Source organism: Gopherus flavomarginatus, chromosome 5 (assembly GCF_025201925.1).
Source record: "Gopherus flavomarginatus isolate rGopFla2 chromosome 5, rGopFla2.mat.asm, whole genome shotgun sequence".
NCBI lineage: Eukaryota > Metazoa > Chordata > Testudines > Testudinidae > Gopherus > Gopherus flavomarginatus.
The window spans coordinates 137,105,991-137,130,723 of NC_066621.1; the positions used below are offsets into that span (position 1 = coordinate 137,105,991).

Below are 24,733 nucleotides of genomic sequence, written 5' to 3' on the forward strand. Positions count from 1 at the left end.
TAATTACATTTAGAACATAAGAGCGGCCATACTGAGTCAGACCAAAAGTCCATCTAGCCCAGTATCCTGTCTTCCGATTGGCCAATGCCAGTTGCCCCAGAGGGAATGAACACAACTGGTAATGATCAAGTGATTCATCCCCTGTGGCCCATTTCCAGCTTCTGGCTAACAGAGGCCAGGGACACCATCCCTGCCCATCCTGGCTAATAGCCATTGATGGTCTTATCCTCCCTGAACTTTAGTTCTTTTTATGAACCCTATTATAGTCTTGGCCTTCACAACATCCTCTGGCAATGAGTTCCACATACTGACTGTGCGTGTGTGGAAAAATATTTTTTTTAAACCTTCTGCCTATTAATTTCATTTGGTGACCCCAAGTTCTTGTGTTATGAGGAGTAAATAACACTTCCTTATTTACTTTCTCCACACCAGTCATGACTTTATAGACCACCTTCATATCCTCCCTAAGTCGTTTCTTTTCCAAGCTGAAAAGTCCTAGTCTTATTAATCTCTCTTCATACGGAAGTTGTTCCATACCCCTAATAGTTGTTGTTGCCCTTTTCTATACCTTTTCCAATTCCAATATATCTTTTTTGAGATGAAGCGACCACATCTGCATGCAGTATTCAAGATGTGGGCATATCATGGATTTATATAGAGGCAATATGATATTTTCTGTCTTATTATCTATCCCTTTCTTAAGGATTCCCAACATTCTGTTAGCTTTTTTGACAGCCACTGCACATTGAGTGGATGTTTTCAGAAAACTATCCACAATGACTCCAAGATCTCTTTCTTGAGTGGTAACCGCTAATTTAGCCCTCATCATTTTATACATATAGTTGGGATTATGTTTTCCTATGTGCATTACATTGCATTTATCAACATTGAATTTCATCTGCCATTTTGTTGCCCAGTCACTCAGTTTTGAGAGATCCCTTTGTAGTTCTTTGCAGTCTGCCTGGGACTTAACTATCTTGAGAAATTTTGTATCATCTGCAAATGTTGCCACCTCACTGTTTACCTCCCTTTTCCAGATCATTTATGAATATGTTGAATAGGACTGGGCCCAGTATGACCCCGGGGCCCACCACTGTTTACCTCTCACCATTATGAAAACTGACCATTTATTCCTACCCTTTGTTTCCTATCTTTTAACCAGTCACCAATCCATGAGAGAACCTTCCCTCTTCTCCCATGACAGCTTACCTACTATCCCTCATCAGAAGTGCCATAAGGCTTAATCTGATACTTTTGTGAGCCACTTTTGAGATGCTCAGATGGAAGGGAACAGAAAAGCACCAAGTTTTTATTTATTATTAAGATGCATTTCAACTTACATAGTAAACTTTGTGAATTTATATCATCTCATGTGTTTGTATAATGTCGAGCACAACTGGGCCCTGATACTGATTTCTGGAGCTCTGGTTGCTACCACATTACGACTGGTAGGAATAGTAATCATTTAAATTCAAATTGTTGAAAAGCTTTTATGCATGGAAATGAGTTGGGTTTTTTGGCTGCAGACCTTCCATGTTAGCAAGGAGGTTTGTATTAGAAGGTCATCAACAAAGATGACGTTTGGGTTAGACTATTGCAATGACCTCTGCACAGAGGTAAAAATTAAATTGATTGGCAAGTTGGAATTGCTGCAGAATATGACTGCCCCCTTAGGGAGCCTGATAGAGAACACATAACACCTATGTTTGGGGACCTGCACGGGTTGCCTATGAGCTCCTGTGAGACAGGTTTTAAGATGTTGGTTTTCAGTTATAAGGCCTGGATTCTCAGAATTGCAATGCCTAACTTCTAGGCACGTAGGAATAAGTCTGTGATCCAAAAAGCCTGACTTAGGTGCCTATGCTCTTACAGTGAATGGCAACTAGGAATGGGATCCACAAAAGGCAGCACACACGGTGTGGAAACTGCTCAACTAGGCAATGGGCGATGTGGACCACATGGATGTGTGCCTGTCTCTGCTTGCAATCCAGAGCTGGGAACCCCTCTATTGTAGTCACGCAGCTTAGGGTGTATGTAGCTGTGTAAATTCCACATTAGGTGCCACTGCATCCTACAAAAATCCTGCTGGGCTGCTGCCTAACCCTGTAGGTACCTAAATTCACTTGGCACCTACATTTTCACTCAAAAAGTTCCCTAGGTGCCTACATTTCTGCTTCTGCGCATGCATGCTGCAGCCTCATTCTAGGCCAGGGGTCGGCATGCAGCTCAGCAGGGTAAGCACCCTGGAGGGCCAGGCCAGTTTGTTTACCTGCCGCGTCGGCAGGTTCGACTGATCGCAGCTCTCACTGGCTGCAGTTCGCTGTCCCAGGCCAATGGGCATGGCAGGAAGCTGCGGCCAGCACATCCCTTGCCCGCACCGCTTCCTGCCGCCCCCACTGGCCTGAGAGGGCGAACTGCAGCCAGTGGGAGCTGCGATTGGCCAAACTTGCTGACTCAGCAGGTAAACAAACTGGCCCAGCCCGCCAGCGTGCTTACCCTGGTGAGCTGCATGCCAGAGGTTGCCGACCCCTGTTCTAGGCATCTCCTGCCTAAGCCCCAGAGCGAGCTAGGTGGGAAAATGCCTATCTCACCCATGCTGCTCAGAAGCTGCCTAGCAGGGTTCCTATCAGATTTTGAAAGGAGGAGGAGGAAGTGCCCACCTTATTACTTCATGAGACCTACATTCAATTCCCTCTTCAGGCAGAGGGCCATTTTGGGCCACTTTTTCATCTGAATGTGGCGTCTCACTGTAGGACTGCGAGAGGAGGAGACTACCTGGTTTAGGAGTTGTGCTCTGCTTTATTTTGTGGGGAGGAGAAGATATTCACTTTTGGGTGAAGAGAGGGATAATATAGGGCATAATTCAACACCCACTGAAGTCCATGGGAAAAATTCCATTTCCAATTTAATGGACGTAGGATCAGGGATATAGTCTGAGTTTCTGCCTGAGTAGCAAGAGCAGAACATTATGGGGAAGAGGAAGACAAGTTCACTTAAATTGGCCAGTATTTGTCTTCCTTTTTTTTTTTTTTAAGTGTTGAGGAGGCCAGTGAATCTTATTTCTGTGGTGGTGAGAATAGTAAACAAGGTGCCACTGACAGAACTTCCTGGCACATCATCTGTTAGTCGCCCACAAGTTTAACATCCTATCAATTTTATTTCAGCATTTCCATTGTGCCCATATTTGGAATAAAGATTCTTAGTTTTGTTTCTATGGGGCATTAGTGTCACAAGGTTTAACCCTATCTGATTATACGCAGTCTGTGTATTGTATATATCAATTTCCAGAGAATTCTGTTCAGGCTTGAAAGTACCATTCAAGATGTCCTCAGGACTAGACTGAACTTTAATCTAGGTTACTTTTAGTGGAACTGGATAAAGTATACTGCTGCTTTTGATTGGCTTCACCATACTGAATGCAGTGGATGAATCTGTACCAAAGAGAAAGTATTTCCATGAGATTTTCAAGGGAAAATATTAAGAAAATTCAGCTTTTAAGTGTGATATTTTGGGCACATCCAACAAGAATTGATATCTTCATCTCTTTGAGAGCTAGGAGATGTGACATAGTATAAGAATTCTTTGCCAACAAAAGTTTATTTCTGTTATAACTGAATAATTTAAGGATTGAATTCCTCTCCTAAGAGAAAACTGAGGCTATCTGAAGCTTTCCTCTTGAAACTTGGGGAGGTCTAGGAATTCCCACAGCATCATAAGGTAAAAAGAAATTTCCAGTATAATTCTCACTTTATAAACCTTTCTGTGTTCCAAACCCAGTACCTCAAACCTATATGAGCGTCAAAGAAATCAGAAGGGAGATCATAAATATTTTTCAAATGTAACCTATGGTTCTCCCCTGTATACTTAAGAAAAATGTAACATTTTCAGGTTGTTTTACTGCACAACATTCTCAGGATTTTTTTCTTGCTTTCTTAATGGAACATGAATACTTTAAGTCTCAGGGCCAGATCATCAGCAAGTATATATCAATATAGCTCCTGTGAAGTTGAGATTTGCTGATCTACATCAGCTGAGGGTCTGCTCATTGGTGACTCACTCAGTGAGTTCAGCTCATTCCCTTCTTACTTTTCCTCTCACTTTTCCTCATTTTTTTCTATCTGGGTTATTGTGAGCAGATCCTCAGCTGGTATAAATTGACTTCAGTTAAACTACAGGCCAGTTTATGCCAGGTGAGGATCTGTCCTTATGTTTCTGGTTTTACTTAGCAAACAATCCAGGGAAACCTGCACAAGAGGCCACCCATATTAGAGGCCACCCATTTTAGACAATCAGCAAATAGTTCCCTCTTAAGAGGCCACTTTAGGGGTCCCAAAGGTACTGAATACAATTATCCTTCACCTTATAAGCAGACCATTTCAGTTAATCAGCTTTCATACCTGCTGTACACTCTCTCCCAAACTCTGATTTCATCTGTGCAGTATTTGCCTCATCTGGCGTGTTAATCATTAATTAATGAATAAATTAATCATTTTTTATTTGGATTACACTAGCATCAAGAGGGCCCAGTTGAGACTGGTGCCCCACTGTGCTAGGAGGTGTACAAATATCTAGTAAGAGGTATTTCCTGCCCTGAAGAGCTTGTAATCTACAATGTCACCATAAACAGATGTACACTTACACTGTTTTCACTTTCTTTACCATGCTGGGATACAACAACAGGGCTTGCATTTTGGTTTTACTGTCATTCAATGTCATACTATGCTCCAGGACTACAAAAGGTTAAAATAAAAAAGGTGTAACAGCATTCCATATCCCAGTCGCCATTCTGCAGTGCACTTGCAGCAAGCTTGGCTTCAGATGACCCCACAAAGAACAATGCCTCTGAAAATATTGTGAGTAGATGACAAGGAACAAGAGGGAAATCAAATAGACCACTTGAAGTACATACCTCTTAAGCTAGCGCTTGGCATTATTTACCTACATTGCTAATATACTTGTGTGGGTATATATAATGTATACATTGTTAATTCAGAAGTGAAGTCTATAATTACATCAAGGTATTTCAGCACAGCGGTTTAAAACATTTTAAAAGTTTGCATTTGTCAGAAGGTGTAGAAAGAGGTGTCTGAGAGAGACTAGGAAGTAACTATGGCATTGCAAGTACCACTGCAGTAACTCTTGGCAGATATTGATTTTATGGGTGGCCATTATAATATCCTTTTGGGAGCAAAGCCTGTGTGAAGCACAACAACATATGGGTCCTTAGATAGTTGAAATAAACTCATGTACATGTACGTATATATGATTACATACCGGAGATGAATATAGTGGAATAACTTAGTTTCCCTATTTGAGCTAGCACTACAAAAATTCTGCACCCTATATTCTTAAATTCTTGGCTAATACAAAGTATACATTTTCTTATCTATCTATAACTAAATGTACTCACATTATAATATTGTTATGGCATGAGTCACCATGTGGTACTGTTGAACATAGTCTTAAAAGTTATTTTTCTTAGCATATGAACACTGTTCAGTCTTTGAAGAAATATTTGTATTATTTTGTAATCTTCATTTTGGGGGGAGCTGTGGCAAGCAGCAAGAAAATTTGCTTTTTGACTTGAATTCCTAATCAGAGCACATTCTGAAGGCAAAGTAGCTTCCAGGGAACTGTGCAGTGGTGTTTTAGCTGAGATTCCCGGAAGAGGGGGATTGCCTGTGGGCTATTTATGACACACCTGTTCAAGGACTAGTGTTTATAGTGCAATCTAAACAAATTGCATGAATAATATATCCTGATGCTATGTCACTGATGTCCCCTCTAAAAGGAATCTGACTTGCAAGGATTCCACACCTACTGTGACATGGCAGAGGGGTAACAATATGCATTTGATTCACATTCTCTTTATCCCAGTCCCAACCAACATTTATCATACTTTAAAGCCAAGCCAATGATGCTATGCTTATTTCTGGAGCAATGGGTGCTCTATTTTAAGTAAAAAGTCATTGGCCTGTGATACACCATTTGGGTTTGTGCCTGCAATTGTTTTAAGAAAATCTTACTTAACAGATGAAAGAATGAGATCAGAGATGTAATATTAAGGAGATCTTTGATCTTCCTCTTCCAATTAGTCTTTGCTGTTTTTTTTTAAAGATATGTTCTAGTTCAAAAAGAATAATTTTGGAGAAGTTCTATAGCCTGTGTTTATATGGGAAATTAGACTAGACAATCACAATGGGCTCTTCTGGCCCTGGAATCTACAAAGGGAACAGCATTATTGTCCAGATACTATAGAAGAGTTTTAAAACAAAAAACCTCTCCAATTCTGCAATTAACTAGGAGGCAGAAGTGCTAGGTTACCTTAATTAAGGGAAATAGTTCAAATTACCTCTCTGGAGAATGTATCAGTAACAGGAGGTAGAAAACTGAGGATCAAATTCCTAGAAGTGCTGTCAATTGATGCCAGCACTATTTTCACTTTTAGAAGTCAATCCTTTTATGTATATGGTTGCCTGCGATAGCTGGGGACTGGACTCAGTAACCCAGAACGTCCCTTCCAGTCCTGTGTCCCTCCGTTTTGTACATATAATCCCCACTGATGTTAAACAGAGTAGATGTGCGCAAAAAGGAGAGAACAGGCTGGTTGTTCTTTAAGATGGTTAATGTGATATTTGTAGTCTTAAAACTATGTGAGTAATATCCAGTGTTAAAACTTGAAACTTCAAAGTTCATTTGGAGTGAACATAGCAAGACCAGGTCTGCTTGGTTCTATTTTGGACTCTGCCACTGACTAACAATTTGAATGAGTGCAACCACACTGGCCCCAATTCAGCATGCCTCCCCTATTTAGAAAAACTTTAAACCTATTCAAATCAATGGGACTTAAGCATGTACTTAGTTATGCAAGCATGTGGGCTTTTGTGCCTTGGTATACTCAATTGTAAAATAGGTTTTAATAATACCCATCTCAGTGGGTAGTTGATGCTCACAAGACCGATATACTAAAGTTTGTGCAGTGTCTTTCCCGATCCACTTGGAGGTGTCTGGATACATAGGGAATATACAGACTGAGTAATCAAAGCTACTTATATGACTCCATCACTGTGGTGTCAGAGCACCTCACAGTTTTTACAGTATTTTTCCTCACAACACCCTTGCAAGACAGGGAAGTGCTCTTATTTCCATTTTACAGATGGGGAGCTGTGGCACAGTGAGGCTAAGTGACTTGCCCAGGGTCAAACAGGAAGCCTGTAGCAGAGAAGGGATGTGAAGCTAGGTCTTCCAAATATTAAACTAATGTCTTGATCACTGGACCATCCTTTCTCTGCATCTCACTTTAGGTAGGCTGTGCAAGTGAGAGATGCTCTTCCTGCCCTCTTCGCCATGCATTATCACAAGGGTCAGACACAATCTAGCCCTAATGTTCAGGTAAATAGCATGTTATCTGTTTAGAATGCACAAAGTCTGAAACCCACACACCTTAATTAGCAAAGATTTTTGGCCTTTTGCAAAGCTGCAAGGCTAGTCCTTGAGTCCTGTAGTGTCTTTGTGAAATGTTTGAGTAAGGTGAGCTCTGTGCTGGACTTAGATAGTGTCTTAATTGCTGCAAGGTCATAAGAGGTCTTTTCTCTTCATATTCAGTGTGTTCTGCATCAGTGTTCTTTGGTAGTGCTTTTTTCCTGTAAGTTTAAAGGAGTCTGTTCTTACTCTCACACTAGAGTTGTTAAGTTTTATTGTGGATACATTAAACCAGACTCTGGAGATTCCTTTGTCAAAAAGGAAGCTGTATTGTTAAAATTACGTCTGGTTTCTCACACATGTCACTTTTCTCAGGAACATTTAGCCAGTATTATCTAGCAGTTTCACTGGACTATCTTTCCTTATGCAATGCTATTTTTGGATAGTTTTGATCCAGTTAGATTTAAATAGTCTAGCTGTCAAGGCAAGAAAAAGAAGATGGCTAAGGTTGAATTTGTCAATGATTCAGCCATGCTTGTTGTCACAAATGCTATTCACAGTCCCCACAGTGGGGGACAGATACCACATTCAGAATGGGGGACACAGCTGTAGTATAATAGTTGTATTGTACTATGAGATTTGAGAACTAAATATATATCTCATATAATTATAAACCAGCCAGGATCATTAACTGTTTGAGAGCATTGTCAAGTGAGCTTCTCTGAATAGTGTGAGTAAAATCCTGCCTCCTTTGCATTCAATGGCAAAACTCCCATTGACTTCAATGGGGTCAGGATTTTATCTCATATCCCATTTCTTTCATACAGCTTTAGAATTTTTGCATCTAACAAGCATAAAGGTGGAATGAAGTCAACTTTGATTTTCAGAGCTAAAATGGCTCAGGAAAAGAATGTTATTCTATGGGGGCACTGGATGAGAAATACAAAGATTAAGCACAGTATCCAGGGCTCAGTCCAAAGCCTATAGGAAGTCAATGGAAAGACTGACCTCATTGGGTTTTGGACGGTGTGAGATTATGTTGAGAAATGAAAAAATCTACCTCCTAGAGTAATAAAAGCTCTTTTATGCCTTTCTAGTCCATATGGAACATAGAACCTTCATCACTGCCTTCCATTTTTGGTGGTCTCCTGCCACCATCTTAGCTTCTTCCTGGGTCATTTTGATAGTTTTCAAATACGCTTTTATTTGCATCTCCATGTCATTCATGGTCGTATTCCCTCTTGCCCTCAGTCTAATCCCTGTCTTGTTATGTTGTTCAGATCTTTCCTCCACACATGTCCTAGCCATCCCCGTTTTTGTTCTGTAATTCTCTGTCCTATCAGTTTCTGTTTTGTCATCCTACAAAGTTCTTCATTTGTGATTTTTTTTTCTGGATATCTGATATTGAGGATTTGTCTAAGGCAGTTGTTTATGAGACCATTGAGTTTAGATAGTAAGATCTTTAATAAGTGTCCTAGTTTCAGTGCCATATAGTAAGATCAACTTTTACAATGGAGTTAAATATTCAAAACTTTGTTTGGAGGGCAAGATTTCGGTTTCTCTACATTGGCTTTAGAACAGCGAAAGCATGTCTGACTTCCACTGTTCTAGCTTTAATATCTTCATCCGTTCCATCTGTTGTACTTACAATGCTGCCAAGATAAGTGAACTATCAGACCTATTTCACGCCACTCCCAGATGGTGTTATTGGTGGTTTTTGTTGGTGTGTTGATTCTCACCATTTTAGTTTTCTTGGTGTTGATTTTTCCATCCTAGAGATCGTTTGTTTTACCTTGGATGTCTCTCTGGGTATGAGATAGCAAGATGATGTCATCTGCAAAGTCATGATCCTCAGACTTCTCGGTGGAAGGCCACTGCATGCCCCTTGGTTGTTCTGTACTCTCCCTCATTATTCAGTCTATTACCAGTAAACAGATCATGGGTGACATAAGATGTTGTCTGACACCGTAGTAACATCAAATGGCTTAGTCAGTTCACTGTTATGTATTACTTGGCATGCTTATATTTTCATAGAAGCACTGAATGATGTTCATAAATTTTGGAGTGATGTCATGCAGTGTAGCAACTTCCATAAAATTGTTCTTTCCCCTGTATCACAGGTTTTTGGAAATATATAAAATTCCAATAAAGCTATTGGTTTGACAGTCCTGTGATGATACATACGGGTAGTATTTGATTTATGGATGATTTCTCATGTCTGAACCCTGCCTGTTCTTGTCATAACTTTGAATCTATCACTTTCTTTTTGTCTAGAATAATACAGTATGTATAAATAGTTTAGTTTACTTGAGATAGACAGCAATTGAATGCCCCTCCAGTTTTTACACTGACCACGATCGTCTTTCTTTGGCTGTTTCACTATGACTCTTTCCTTCTTCCCATATCTTTTGTAAGAGACCGATTAAATGTCTACCGTGTTCAAGTTTGCCTTAAGAACCTCCCATGGAACATTATCTGGATCTTTCCAGACTTAGAGAAATAAAAGCTTTATTTCCCTTATTAGGTGAAGAAAGCATTAGCTACTCCACTAAGATATAGGTCTCCAAAGTAGTCGTAAAGTTACTGATCCAGTACAGCACATAGGCACATGCATAACATTGAGCACATGAGTTGTTCCGCTGAAGTTAATGGGTTCTCATGTTTAGCACAATTTGTCAGTCACAAAACACATAATCATCAGAAACCTAGCATCAAATCTTAAACTGTGAATTCTGAGAAAAAAATCTTAGTGATTAAGGGAACCAGGTAATAGAAAGCTCTGATTTAGAAGGCATTTGACTCCACTACTGCAGTGAACCTGAAAAACAGGAGACATGGTCAGTTAGAGCATAGAGCTCCATAATGGCAAATGAAAAAATTTCAATGGCATTCGTTTGCATATGCTAGGATCTGTATCTGCGGGGAAAGAAATGCATTTACTGCCTTGGTGGTAATAACTAGTGAGGCACATTGAATCTTGCAATGAGCTCTGTGTGGGTGAACCCCGTGCAGGATCAGGGCCGTGGTATGGGTGGGATTTCATATTGCAATTCTGATGCAGGTGAAACTCTCATTGAAGTCAGTTGCTCCCAGCTGACTTTAATGGGACTCTGCCTCTGTGAGTACTGCAGAATCCAGCTCAATATGCTCAAACAAAGCTTGCTCTGCCTCGCTAAATCTAGTATCAGTGAACAAACAAATAAATGATAGTCAAGCATGGACCATTCAAAGAATGTAAACAAATACACACTTGGTGAAATTAAACTTGTCTGGCATTTGTAGAACAGGAGCCTGTCTGTTAAAGTTACTCTTGCTAGTTGTGCCAGACTTGAGAGTTTAATTTTTTTTGCCAGGGTATCATATGCAACCTGGAAGATTTACAAGATTGAAGTAACAGTCTCCTAGCAACAACATATTCTCTGACTCTCCTCTTTGATAACCATTAAAATGTATGTTAATTGCACCAGATATTACAAAATGAAATGTTGAGTTCCATAACTAATGAAATGGGGAATTTTGATTTACATCTTCATTTCAGAATAACAATGCATTGGGCTGGAACTGCAGTATGGTTACTAGGATACCTCCATGTAGTTTATATTGCCAGCAATTTGTTTAGTTACTCATTACTGGGTCCCAATCCTGCAAACACCTAGGCACCTAAGTACACACATGTGGAGCCCCATTGAACTTGGCAAGACTACTCATGTGCTTAAGTGTTTGGAGAATTAGGATCTTAATGTCTGCGTCTTGGCTTGTATGCATTCTAAGCCTTATTTTTTTCCCTTTGTGCCTCTGTCTCTCATTAGGAAATCATTTTTTGACAACCTGAGAACAGGGAGTCAAAGAATTTAAATCCTAACAGCAAAATTCTGCTCTCAGATCCTCATGGGAAATTTTGACTGAAATAATGCTCTCCCCTGGAATTCACAGCTGTGCCTCACACCTATGAAGTGCAGTATATCACTCAAAATGCAGCTCTGAGATCAGGAATGCAGAAAAGAAGGAACAGATATGTTAACTGAAAAAAAAAATCTGCAAACTAAGTCAGTCTATACAACGGGAAGCTATAGTAGCTTGCCAGAAGACTTCAAAAAGGGTGCACAGATGGAAGCCAGTACAGAATGCAGGACTTGGCATTTAGGGTAGGATCAAAAGAGGATGTTGCATTACTGTTTTTGGTGAATAGGGTGAAGCAGGAAGGGCCATGACTCCAGAGAGTACTGGTCAAAATGTTTTGAAACCAAAGATTGACCCCCCCCCCCCAAAAAAAAGGGTGTGTGGAGCAGGGGGAAGGAGGACAGAGAGGGGATGTTTTCTTCATGAAAGCTTCAGCAAAGATTTTTCTCCTGTATTTTGACCATCTATTTCTAACTGAGGAGCACAGACAAGGAAGTGCTGAAAGGAAGAAACAAAAGAAAATTGGTTTTCATAAGTGTAGATTTTAGAAAAATTGATTATTCCTGTGGAAAAGAGCTGCACAACTTAAAATAAAATGGTCTCTGCTATAGAATTGTATAGGAAGTTTCCAAAAATTATTCAAAAGGTACCACAGAGAGAGAGGGTGGTCCAGGTCTAGGACAATAGCCTAGGAGATTCATGTTCAAGCCCATGCTCCCTCACAGACTTTCCATGTAACCTCGGGTAAGTCACTTAATCTGTCCATGCCTCGGTTTCCTATCTGTAAAATGGGGGATAATAGGACTTCTCTACCTCAGAGGAGTGTTGGAAGGATAATTAAGAACATAAGTATGGCCATCTAAGGACAGACCAATGGTCCATCTAGCCCTGTCTTTTGACAGTGGCCAGTGCCAGATGCTTGAGAGAGAATGAATAGAACTGGGCAATTATCATGTGATCCATCACCTATCATCCAGTCTCACCTGCTAGCAGTCAGAGGTTTAGGGACACCCAGAGCATGGAGTTGCATCCCTGACCATCTTGGCTAATAGCCATTGATAGACCTGTCCTCCAGGAACTTCCCTAGTTCTTTTTTGAACCCAGTTATACTTTTGGCCTTCACAACATCCCCATGGCAACAAGCTCCACAGGTTGACTGCGTGTTGTGTAAAGAAATACTTCCTTTATTTTAAAACTGCTCCCTATTAATTTCATAGGGTGACCCCTAGTTGGTGCGTTATATGAAGGAGTAAATAGCACTTCCTTATTCACTTTCTCCACACCACTCATGGTTTTATAGCCCTCTATCATATCTCCCCTTGGTCATCTCTTTTCTAAGCCGAACAGTCCCAATCTTTTTAATTTTCCCTATGTGGAAGCTGTTCCTTACCCCTAGTCATTTTTGTTGCCCTTCTCTGTACTTTTTCCAATTCTAATTATCTTCTTCGATAAAAGTTGACCAGAACTGCATGAAATACTCAAGGCGTGGGCATACCATGGATTTATACAGCAGCATTATGATATTTTCTGTCTTATCTATTCCTTTCCTAATGGTCTCTAATATTCTGTTAGCTTTTTTGACTGCTGCTGCATCTAAATATCTAAGATAGATTCTATGGGTTTTAGAGAAGTTTCTACAGAACCCCATTAAATGTCTGCAGAGTCTCAATTAGGTTCATCCTTATTAAATTCTGCAGGACTTTTTTTTTCTGTGAGGAGCTGTCCTGCAAAGAAGATGGATCTGTTATTTTTCTTACACAGAAAGAATAACCATACTTTTTTGGTCAGAAGAGACAGAAAGCAAATGTAAAGTCTCCATGAGCGAGCACAATGTGTTTGTCTGCCCCTGAGTGGGCTGCATCTAACCACAGAATGACAGTTGCCTCAGCAGCAGGTATTTAAAGGTGCAGTACAGAGAAAAGAGTCAGAACTGAGTTATACACACTGCAATGTACACAATTAGTAAGTATGGTTAAAGTAAAATGAACTGGTATTATCCAGGCAAACAAAGTCCAATAAAATGTCAAATAGAGAGATGTCATTATTGTTCTGCTATAGGTAGGTCCTAGAAAGATCACAAACACATCTACGCTGCCAAAAACCCCCCACCAACCCTAAACAAACCACAGCAGCGAGTCTCAGAGACCAGGTCAATTGATTCAGGCTGGTGCTACGGGGGAACAAATAGCAGTGTAGACATTCCTGCTTGGCATCAGAGATCTGCCCAGACTTTGAGACCCACTGCCGTGGTTTTTTCTTTTTCTTTTTCTTTTCTTTTTTCTCACAGTGTAGATGTGCCAGATCCTTGCAACTGTAAAGAAGAACAGTACCCATGTCTGATTATGTGCTGGCAGGGCGTTTTGCCATTCAGTATCCTGTTACAATAAATTGTAAGGGAAAGTAAATTTTCCTTTCATCGGCTCTTTTGAGTGTGCTATCAATAGACTCAGCCTGCCAACCGATTACAGTTATGGTGTAAGAGGAAAGCTACTTACAAATTGGATTTGTAAGTATAAAAACAAGATCATAAACAGGCCTAAAATGTTCCTGACTCTCTATCCTACTGCTAAAATAGCTAAAATGATAGAATTCCATGACTTTGAGCAAGTGCTTTTCTTCCCCATACAGAAATTCTTCCTTCCTTTAATGCCTATACCATTATTTGATACAAAAGTAAGATTTGTTTCTGCACCGTGGAAGCAGTGTGATTTCTTTAGATATATCATTAGTCACATGCCAGACACTATGCACACACTCTCCTTCGGGTCTCTGCCTTACCTAGACTTTGAGTGACATCTGAGCCACAGACCATATATGAATCGATGCAGGTGCAAGAGATCATTCTTCCATTCACATCTCACATGGCTGCAATACAGAGAACTGGAACAGAAGGCTGAAACTTAAGTAGAGGCCGTAAGGAGGCTATGGAGAGAAGAATGTGGAATTTCATATGATGACATCCTATACCAGAAAATAATGTTCCATTGTGCTTTTGAACTGTGTGTGTTAGCATTACGTTAGCCCCTTAGTAATGCATCTCCCAGCAGTTTGTTGGGCTAATGAATTCTGATGTGTGCCAGTTCTGGCATGGAATGTGGGGTGAGAGGATCTCCACTTGCTGCAGGTAGAGGAGCTGCAAAACCATTGGAAGGGAAGGATTCTGGGAATCTATGACCCCTCACCCCCAAGCAGGCCTTTGTATCCTAACCCTCTTTCCCTCCTGAAATTGCAGAAAGTTCTGCCATAATCCCATTATCATAGAATCATAGAATATTAGGGTTGGAAGGGACCCCAGGAGGTCATCTAGTCCAACCCTCTGCTCAAAGCAGGACCAATCCCCAGACAGAATTTTACCCCAGTTCCCTAAATGGCCTCCTTATCGCTCCTTTTGTGGTGAGTAAGAGGGATGGGAGTGTACTCCCTGAAGATGTTTATTTGTAAGGGGAAGAGAGGGCATGGTGTCACTGGAATTGATTTCCCCCACAGCTACTTGCTCCTCGCTGCCTACTGAGGATGCGCTCCACTTTGGCTCAATCCTGTGAGCTCTCTTACTGGAGTTGTCAGCAGGGGATTGCTCTCTGGGTGATGGTTTCTGTGTGGCTCATATGATCTCCTCCATTGCTACTCAGATAGGAAGAAACCTGTCCCCTCTGCCAACACATTGAGTCACTTCCTTTCCTGTCAGCATGTGCTAGGGCCCTATGTGCAATATAGCAGCTGGTAGGATGGAGTCTCAGAGGAGATGAGGAGGGGTGTCTGCACATTTCTGAGTACCTGCTCAGGATCTGTGCAGACATTCACATCTGCAGTGTCTATTTCACAGATGGGGAACTGAGGCACAGAAAGGTTAAGTGACTGGCCCAAGGTCACACAGGAAATCTGTGGTGAATTGAACCCAGGTTTCCCAAAAGGCAGATTTGACCAAGGAGAGACATTAAATTAGGTTAGATCCTAGAAAATGGTTTTATCTCTTAAATATTGTTGGATAGCCATTCAATGTCTTCATAGAAACTACCCTCAATTCCTACTGACTTTAGTAGAGGATGGGCTCTTGGCTTTTTGGACCATCTTATCCAATTTGACAACAAGGCAATCTCTCCTACGTTCTGTAGGATACTTCTAAAAAGGCCTATAGAATAGTAATTGCTTCCTATTAAATTCCATAGGGCCTTTCCACAATGATATTGCACCTCTAGAAATTTAAGGGCATTAATGTGAAAATACCTGGATATTTTCAGAACAGGCCCTGACCTACTGCCACTGACTTCAGTGGTGCAGGGTCAGACACTTAACTTGGAGAACACAGCTGCTTTTATTTGGAGGGGAGATGAGTATCTTTAGAACTGTACTGGATTCAGCATCACCAGGAGACTGACTCTGGGCATCAAGACAATAGGTGTGCACAGAACAGGGGTAACTTGTTCCCAAGATCTCAGCACAATGCACAGATTTGGGGAATAGACAATGTTTGACAGGGAAGCTAGTAAACTAATAAATATTAACTACATTGATTATCTTTTGTTACCACTCACTTGCTTTCAGTTAAAGGTGAAATCAAGGAATGTTAAATTAGAAATCTCCTTTCTCTTTTGGAGAACCCAAATTGGAGGAAGAATCAGAGGATGATCCTGTGGCTAAGGCAGTGCATGGAGACCCAAGAATCTGGGTTCAGTTCTTGGATCTTCCCCAGATCTCCTGTATGATTGGCCCTGCCAATGCTTATGCATTTGCTTAACTTTACTCACATAGGAGGTTTCATTGAATTTAAGTGTTTGCTGGTCGAGGTCTTCGCTCCAAATTGTCTGTTAGTCTATAAGGTGCCACAGGATTCTTTGCTGCTTTTACAGATCCAAACTAACACGACTACCCCTCTGATACTCTGTACTACAGTTCCCCTCTGTAAGATGGGATACTTCCTCTCCAGGAGCAGCTCTAGACATTTCGCCACCCCAAGCACGGCGGCATGCTGCGAGGGGCGCTCTGCCAGTTGCCGGTCCCGCGGCTCCGGTGGACCTTCTGCAGGCACGCCTGCGGGAGGTCCACCAGAGCCGCCTGCCGCCCTCCCGGCGACCAGCAGAGCACCTCCTGCAGCATGCCGCCCCAAACATGCGCTTGGCGTGCTGGGGCCTGGAGCCACCCCTGTTCCTCTCTTCTGCCCTCTTTCTGTTATGTTTACCAGCCCTAAATGGTTTGCAGTCTCTTACTATAGGTTTATAAAGCATCTTACACAACGGTGCCCCAAACAGTGAAATATAATTGGTTTGCTTCTGCACAAAAATAAAAAAGGCCCATTAATTTGCTGAACAATTTGTATCAAAGCTACAAAGGATCAAACTGAAGTTCAATGCTGAAAAACTCACTGACAAATGAATCAGCCTTCTAAAGCAGGAAACGCAGGCTGCAGACAATGAGTAAAATAGATATGCAACCTTGTAATACATGACTATATTTACATTAAATTCTTTTGCTGGCGTCCAAACCCAGGAAAATAGAGCTGAAGCCCAAGATAGAATTTAGTCATATAGTTCAGCTGTGCAATCCATTGTTCGTTCATTTTAAAAATAGGTGCGTGAGGCACTGAGGCGCAGCACCGGGGAGATCAGAGTTGTGACCAACATGAAAAGATAATGAATCCAGAAAGACAAAAAGTTTCAGGTGAAGGGTAAAGGTAAGAGAGAGAAACAAATGGAAACAACAGAACTAAAATAGTAAAAGGAAAAAAGACTTTACGATTTTCCATGAGTAAGCCAGAAAAAAGGCTTATGGCAATCAATGCTGACTGTAGCTGTTATAAATACAAATATATATATATATGGCTGTGTAGCAAGGCGGTGTGGCTCCCCTCCCCCTCAGGGAGGGTTGAGCCCCGTCAGTCATCCATGGGGGCGGGGCCTCTGGGCAGAAGTCCCGCCCCTCAAAGGGTCAGGCGGCGACCCAGAAGAATAAAAGCCGGGCCCCAGCCTTCAGTTGTGGCTCGGCCACTGGCAGGAGCAGACGTGCCCGCTGCTGCTCGTGACTGGGAGGCTGCCCAAGCCAGAGGTCGAGACCAGGAGCTGCCGGAGCTGCCTCGCCCCTGCTACGACGAGGGGCCGCCTGAACTGCCTCGCCCCTACTATGGCCCCGAGGAGCCCCCAGACCAGGTATGGCCCGAATTCCCCGAAACCCTACCGGACCTGCCGCCCAGCCCGGATTAGGAGGAACCGATTGTCCTGGACGTCTCCGGAACAGAGGCCCCGGACCAGGTAGGAATAGAGGGGGAATTAGGAAGTAGCCCGGAGGCCTCTGACTCCAGTCAGGCTGCAGAGCTACCGTTGCCCATGTCATTGTGTTGCGGTCAGGACCCCACTGACCACCAGTAGCGGTGACAACCGCTACCAGGGCCCCGGGCTGGAACGCAGAGGAGTGGGTGGGCCTGCGTTCCCCCTGCCACCCGTAACCGGGTGGCAGATTCCCCCTCCCTCCAGTCGGAGAGGCCTGTAACTGTTTAACGGTGTTTGGTACCTGCCCGAACCAAGGGCTGGGCCCCCTCTGACTTTGCCGCTGCTCTGCCCTGCTCCAAAGGGCCAGGGCTATTTAAACTGTTTTTGGTGCCCCGCCTGAGCCAAGGGCTGGGCCCCCTCTGGCTTTGCCGCTGCTCTGCCCTGCTCCAAAGGGCCAGGGCTGTTTAAACTGTGTTTGGTACCTGCCCGAACCAAGGACTGGGCCCCCTCTGACTTTGTCACTGCTCTGACCTGCCGCACAGGCCAGAGCGGACTGTAATTGCAAAGAAGACATCGAGGCCGGTGTGGCTCCCCTCCCCCTCAGGGAGGGTCGAGCCCCGACGGAATCCGTCTACAACTGGCACCTGACCAGGGACCCTTCTGAACCCGGGCCCCTGTGAGAAGGGGCTGGTAGAAGGACCCTAGTGCATCCGGTGTCCCCAGGGCAGGGACCATGGTGTCGAACGGCTAGTCCAGCTGCTGACGGAGAGCCAGGAGCGGCAGCAGGCAGCACAACTGCTGCAGCAGCAATGGCAGCAGGCCGCCTACCTCGAGCAGCAGCAACAGCGAGATGCCGCCCACCTCCAGCAGCAACGACAGCAACATGCCGCTCAGTTGGAGCACCAGCAACATCTCATCCAGCAACTCGGGGCCCAGCTACAGACGCTTCTCGGGTCCGCCGCCCGAGTCCCCGCAGGGGCCACGGGGGAGGACCCCGCGGGACCTCGGCCACCGCTGCCCCAGCGCCTGACCAAGATGGGCCCAGGGGATGACCCTGAGGCCTTCTTGGTCACCTTCGAGTGCGTGGCCCTGGTCGCTGGATGGGCCCGAGCCCAATGGGCCACCCTTCTGGCCCCGTATTTAACCGAGCCCGCCCAGCTGGCCTACCGTGGGTTGGCCAAGGAGGACGCCAAGGACTATGATTGGGTGAAGGCCGCAATCCTCGACCCCTTGGACGTCAGCCCCGACACCTTCCGACAACGGTTCCGGGGCCAGATCTATCCGACCGGCGCCCGTCCCCGCTTAATTGCGCAAGGCCTGAAAGAGGCCTGCCGCCGCTGGCTGCAGCCGGAAACCCGGACGGCGGAGGAAGTGACCGAGCAGGTGGTCCTCGAACAATTCGTACAGATCCTGCCGGTTTGAGGAAGGGCCTGGGTGCTCCGCCACCGGCCTACCACCCTGGGGGCAGCAGTCTCCCTGATGGAGGATTTCCTCACGGCGGAGGCTCCTGTGGGGCTGGCCTTCCGGCCACCCGCCCCGTGGCCTGGCCAAACTCATGGAAGCAGGAGAGGATCCGGCCCGCCGGGACAGCGGCGGCTGAGTCATGGACTGGGCCCTGAACCGGCGCTGCGGACCCAACGCGCAGAGCCTGGCCCACACATGGGTTCGGAGACCTCCTCTGCAGGTCCGTCAGAGCCCCGCCGAAGCCCCCGAAGCGCTCAGGCCACCAGTCCCCGGCGCGGACACTCCGAAGTAGGACCTTGCTTTAGATGCGGGGGGACCGGCCACTTACAGCGGGACTGCCCGGAGATCGAGTGTGACTTCGGGCAGGTCTGCGCAGGAGAGGGCCGGGCTCGGCGGCCTCAGCCCCCGAAGCTCACAGTCCCGGTACTTGTGGGGAACAAGCCACCATGGCCTTGGTCAACTCAGGTTGTGGTCAAACGCTGGTCCGTCAGGCTCTGGGGCCCCCGATCGATCCTAGTCTGGGGCCCATTCACCTACAGTGTATCCACGGGGATGTTCGGTCCTATCCCAGTGCTCGGGCTGGCTGTTAACGGCCTCACTCGGTTGCTGATCGTCGGCGTGGCCCCTCGACTGGCCTATCCTGTCATCCTGGGATGTGACTGGCCTGCCTTTGACAGGCTCCTTCGGTCTATACCGGCCCTAGCGGCCGAGTCCCCGGAAACCCTAGAGGAAGCCGAGACAGACGCCGAGGGGGCCAGACTAGAAACCCCAGAGGCCGACGAGTTAAACGAGGGAGCACCTCCTGCATCCCGTTTTGACACAGACTTCTGCCGGGATCAGCGGGCCGACCCCACTCTCCGACGGGCCTACGAACAGCTGGCCGCAATTGATGGATCCATTATCGACCCTGGCCGGGCTACACAGTGGCCCCACTTTGAGCTCCGCCGGGACCGGCTTTATCGGATGGAGCGGGACCCCCGCACACAAGAACCACGGACGCAACTTCTCGTGCCCCGATGCCATCAGCGGGACGTCATGAGCTTGGCCCATGATGTACCAGCCGCGGGCCACCTGGGGTATGAAAAGACCCTGGCACGAATTTGGGCTCGGTTCTACTGGCCGGGGCTGGACGGAGAGGTAAAACAATACTGCAACTCCTGCCCGGAGTGTCAGTTGGGCGCCCCAGTCCGAACCCCCAAAGCGCCCTTGGTTCCCATGCCATTGATTGACACCCCGTTTGAGCACGTCGCAATGGACCTGGTCGGCCTGCTTCCCCGGAGCGCAGCCAGCTTTCAATACGTCCTGGTCCTGGTCGACTATGCCACCCGGTTTCCAGAGGCCATCCCCTTGTGGAGCATCATGGCCCGGACCATCACAGGCAAATTAGTGAAGGTCTTCGCCCGCGTGGGGCTGCCTAAGGAGATCCTGACGGACCAGGGCACTAATTTTACATCCCGGTTGCTAAACCAAGTCTGCCGACTCCTGGGGGTAAAACAACTGTGTGGACCTCTGTCTACCACCCCCAAACCAACGGCTTGGTAGAGCGGTTCAACCGGACCCTCAAGGACTTGATGAGAAGGTTCCCGCCAGACGAGCTACGCCATTGGGACCAACTCCTCCCGCCGCTGCTTCTGGCTGTCCGAGAGGTCCCCCAGGCGTCGACCAAGTTCTCCCCCTTTGAGCTCCTATATGGGCGGAGGCCTCGGGGCCTGCTGGACCTAATGAAAGAGACGTGGGAGCAGTCGGCTTCCCCGACCCAGGGACTCCTCCAGTACGTCCTCCGGCTACGGGAACGCCTAACTCAAGTGGGGTCCCTAGCGCGGGAAAACCTAAAAGCAGCCCAGGAGAGGCAGGAGCGAAGCTATAATCAAGGCGCACGCGTGTGGGAATTTGGCCCCGGAGACCGAGTCCTACTGCTCCTGCCCTCCAGCGAATCGAAATTGTTGGCCCGGTGGCAGGGCCCCTACGAGGTACTCAGAAAAGTGGGGCCTGTCAACTATGAGATCTGCCAACCCAGTCGCCGAAGGGAGAAGCAAATATACCATGTTAATCTGCTGAAACCGTGGCGTGACCGAGAGGGCCTGTTAATCGACCCATGCCCGCCAGAGCTGGAACTAGGCCCAGAGGTGGCCCAGATGGAGGAGGTGATGGAACCCGCACTGGGGAGCGCCCTGACGGTCGAGCAACAGCGACAGGCCAAATGTCTCATGCGAGCCTTCCGACAGACCTTTATGGCCCTACCGGGCTGCACGACTGTCACCTGCCATAGGATCCGGACCAAACCAGGGAAGGTCGTGCAGGAGCCCGCCCGGCTGATACCATACCGAATGCGCCAGGCGGTGGAGGAAGAGGTTCAAGCCATGCTCGCCCTGGGGGTCGTTGAACCGTCCCGGAGTGAGTGGCGCAGTCCGGTGGTCCTGGTACCCAAGCCTGATGGCTCTCGACGCTTCTGCATAGATTTCCGGAAGGTTAATGCCATATCCCGTTTCGATGCCTACCCAATGCCCCGAGTCGACGAGCTGCTCGGCCGCCTCGGGGAGGCCCAGTACATCACCATGCTGGACCTCAGCAAGGGGTGCTGGCAAATCCCGCTGCAAGAGATGTCCAAAGAGAAGACCGCCTTTGCCACTCCGTCCGGGCTGTACCAGTTCACCAGGATGCCTTTCGGTCTCCATGGGGCCCCCGCGACCTTTCAGCGGCTCATGGATCACCTCTTGTGGCCACACCAGGAGTATGCCGCTGCTTACCTGGATGACGTGGTGATCTACAGCCACTGCTGGGACGACCACTTAACCCGGGTCGCGGCGGTTCTCCGGACCCTTCGACAGGCGGGGTTAACTGCAAACCCCAAAAAGTGCTGGATAGCCTGGGAAGAAATGACGTACCTTGGCTATACTGTAGGACAGGGATGGGTGAAGCCCCTCGTGGGGAAAGTGCAGGCCCTGGCGGAGTGCCCCACCCCAACAACAAAGCGGCAGGTGCAGCGCTTTCTGGGGCTCGTGGGGTATTATTGGCGGTTTATTCCCCATTTCGCGTCCATGACAGCCCCCCTGACCGAGCTACTAAAGAAGAGCAGCCCTCGGACGGTACAATGGAACCCTGAGTGTGAGGCAGCCTTCAGGACGCTTCGTAGCTGCTTGTGTCGAGAACTAGTTCTATACAGCCCAAACTTCGACAAGCCCTTCGTCCTCCAGACGGATGCGTCTGACTTTGTCCTGGGGGCCGTCTTCTCCCAAGAAGGAGACGGAGGTGATCACCCCGTGCTGTATATCAGCCGGAAGCTGTTTTCCCGAGAGCGAAATTATGCCACGATTGAGAAGGAGGCCTCGCGGTCAAGTGGGCTTGCGAGGCCCTCCGGTTCTTCCTCTTGGGTGGCCCGTTCACCCTCGTTACGGACCACGCCCCCCTTCAATGGCTTATGAGAATGAAGGACAACAATGCCCGCATCATGCGCTGGTATTTGGCCTTGCAGCCCTATGCGTTCACCATCCAGCATAGGGCAGGCAAGGACCATGCCAACGCGGATTTTCTGTCCTGCCTCGAGGAGATGGGACAGCCCGGCCCCGACAGGCGGGGGCCGGACTTGGGGGGGGGGGTGTGTAGCGAGGCGGTGTGGCTCCCCTCCCCCTCAGGGAGGGTCGAGCCCCGTCAGTCATCCACGGGGGCAGGGCTGCTGGGCGGAAGTCCCGCCCCTGAAAGGGTCAGGCAGCGACCCAGAAGAATAAAAGCCGGGCCCCAGCCTTCAGTTGCGGCTCGGCCACGGGCAGGAGCAGATGTGCCTGCCGCCGCTCGTGACTGGGAGGCTGCCCAAGCCAGAGGTCGAGACCAGGAGCTGCCAGAGCTGCCTCGCCCCTACTACGGCCCCGAGGAGCCCCCAGATCAGGCGTGGCCCGAATTCCCCGAAACCCTACCGGACCTGCCGCCCAGCCCGGATTGGGAGGAACCGATGGTCCTGGACGTCTCCGGAACAGAGGCCCCGGACCAGGTAGGAATAGAGGGGGAATTAGGAAGTAGCCCGGGGGCAGCTGACTCCAGTCAGGCTGCAGAGCTAGCGTTGTCTATGTCAGTGTGTTGCGGTCAGGTCCCCACTGACCACCAGTAGCGGTGACAACCGCTACCAGGGCCCCGGGCTGGAACGCAGAGGAGTGGGTGGGCCTGCGTTCCCCCTGCCACCCGTAACCGGGTGGCAGATTCCCCCTCCCCCCAGTCGGAGAGGCCTGTAACTGTTTAACGGTGTTTGGTGCCCCACCCGAGTCAAGGGCTGGGCCCCCCTTTGACTTTGCCGCTGCTCTGCCCTGCTCCAAAGGGCCAGGGTTGTTTAAACTGTGTTTGGTGCCCTCCTGAACCAAGGGCTGGGCCTCCTCTGACTTTGTCACTGCTCTGACCTGCCGCACAGGCCAGAGCAGACTGTAATTGCAAAGAAGACATCGAGGCCGGTGTGGCTCCCCTCCCCCTCAGGGAGGGTCGAGCCCCGGCGGAACCCATCTACAGGCTGGAACATATGCTGATCCTTTGCCCTCTGTGGGGCCAGGTGTCAAAATGAGCTTTACCTATTGACTGTTGTAGAGCCTGGATTTCACCACCAGTACATAGGAACTTCCTCCTTCCAGGCAGAGGGATGGACATGATTTAGCCATCCCTGTGCAGTCACACATTCAAACAAACATACTCCTAGGGAAGAGTACTGCTGGCTCTCAACATCTCACTTGCTATTAGTATAAAGTAATATGTAATAATAATATACATATTGGTACTTTAATAGGGCCAGTTTCACAAAGTTGAAAATAATTGAGCCAAATCAGCTGGGAGGGAGACTTTAACCAGAAAAATGTCATTGATGATTAGGAATCATTTAAGAACACTCTGTTAGATTCCCCAGAAGCCACAGTCCCACAATAGAAGAAGACTTTACTGGTTAAAAAACAACCTGGTTTGTAGGGGAAGTGAAGGCAGCTGTAATTTTTTTTTTAAATGTAACAAGTAGAAGAAAGGGGAAGTTGATAGTAATGAATACAAATCAGAAGTTAGGAATTGTAGAAAATTGGTAAAGGAAATAAAGGGACATGAGAAATCTAGGCACAGCAGATTTAAAGACTATAAGAAAATAGTTTTTAAAAATATATTGGGAACAAAAAGAATCCTGACAATGGTATTGATCAATAACAATATAGAAAAGGCAAATATGTTCCATAAATATTTGTTCTCTATATCATACGATGATAACACTCTTTCTGTTCCATTAGTATGGCCTGAACATGTTAAACAGAAGCTACAAAAGTGAGACGTTTTAAATACAGCACGTCCAGATCTCTTGCATCCAAGAGTTTTAAAAGATCCATTGTTTATCTTTTGTTTAAAAGATCCATGCCACGCTGAATCACACCATCTAAACCAGTCTCCCAGAATGGCCTATACTAGATGTGTCAGAGGAAAGTACAGGAAATGCTGTAGTGAATGTATGTAAGAACTTTTCCATGAGGAAAGTTTCTTCTTAACTTGTCAGTCTGCAGTTGGCTTATGGCTTGAGGGTTTACATTCCTTCTAAACAAACATTTTAGTGTATTTACCATAAATGTGGATATTTTAATCCTCCAAATAAATGTCCAATTGTGTTTTGAATCCTATTAATCTCATTGGTCTCCGTGCTATCCTGTGGCAGAGAGTTCCACAGGGAAATTACACAATGAGTAAAATGTTTCCTTTATCAGTTTTCAATTTATTGCCTTTCAGTTTTATTGAAGATTTCA

The 24,733-nt window shown here is 46.4% G+C and overlaps 1 protein-coding gene across 4 annotated transcripts in view; it reads right to left on the bottom strand.

The window, feature by feature from the left end:
* Nucleotides 1-24,733, bottom strand: part of BEGAIN (brain enriched guanylate kinase associated) — a 242,757-nt gene that overhangs the window by 170,164 nt on the left and 47,860 nt on the right. The window contains exon 2 of one of the 4 annotated variants that reach the window (XM_050954142.1): nucleotides 14,101-14,244. The exons of the other annotated variants lie outside the window; for them this stretch is intronic. The gene's annotated coding sequence lies outside the window, so the exon portion shown is untranslated. The remainder of the gene's footprint in view (nucleotides 1-14,100; nucleotides 14,245-24,733) is intronic. 4 annotated transcript variants of the gene reach the window in all.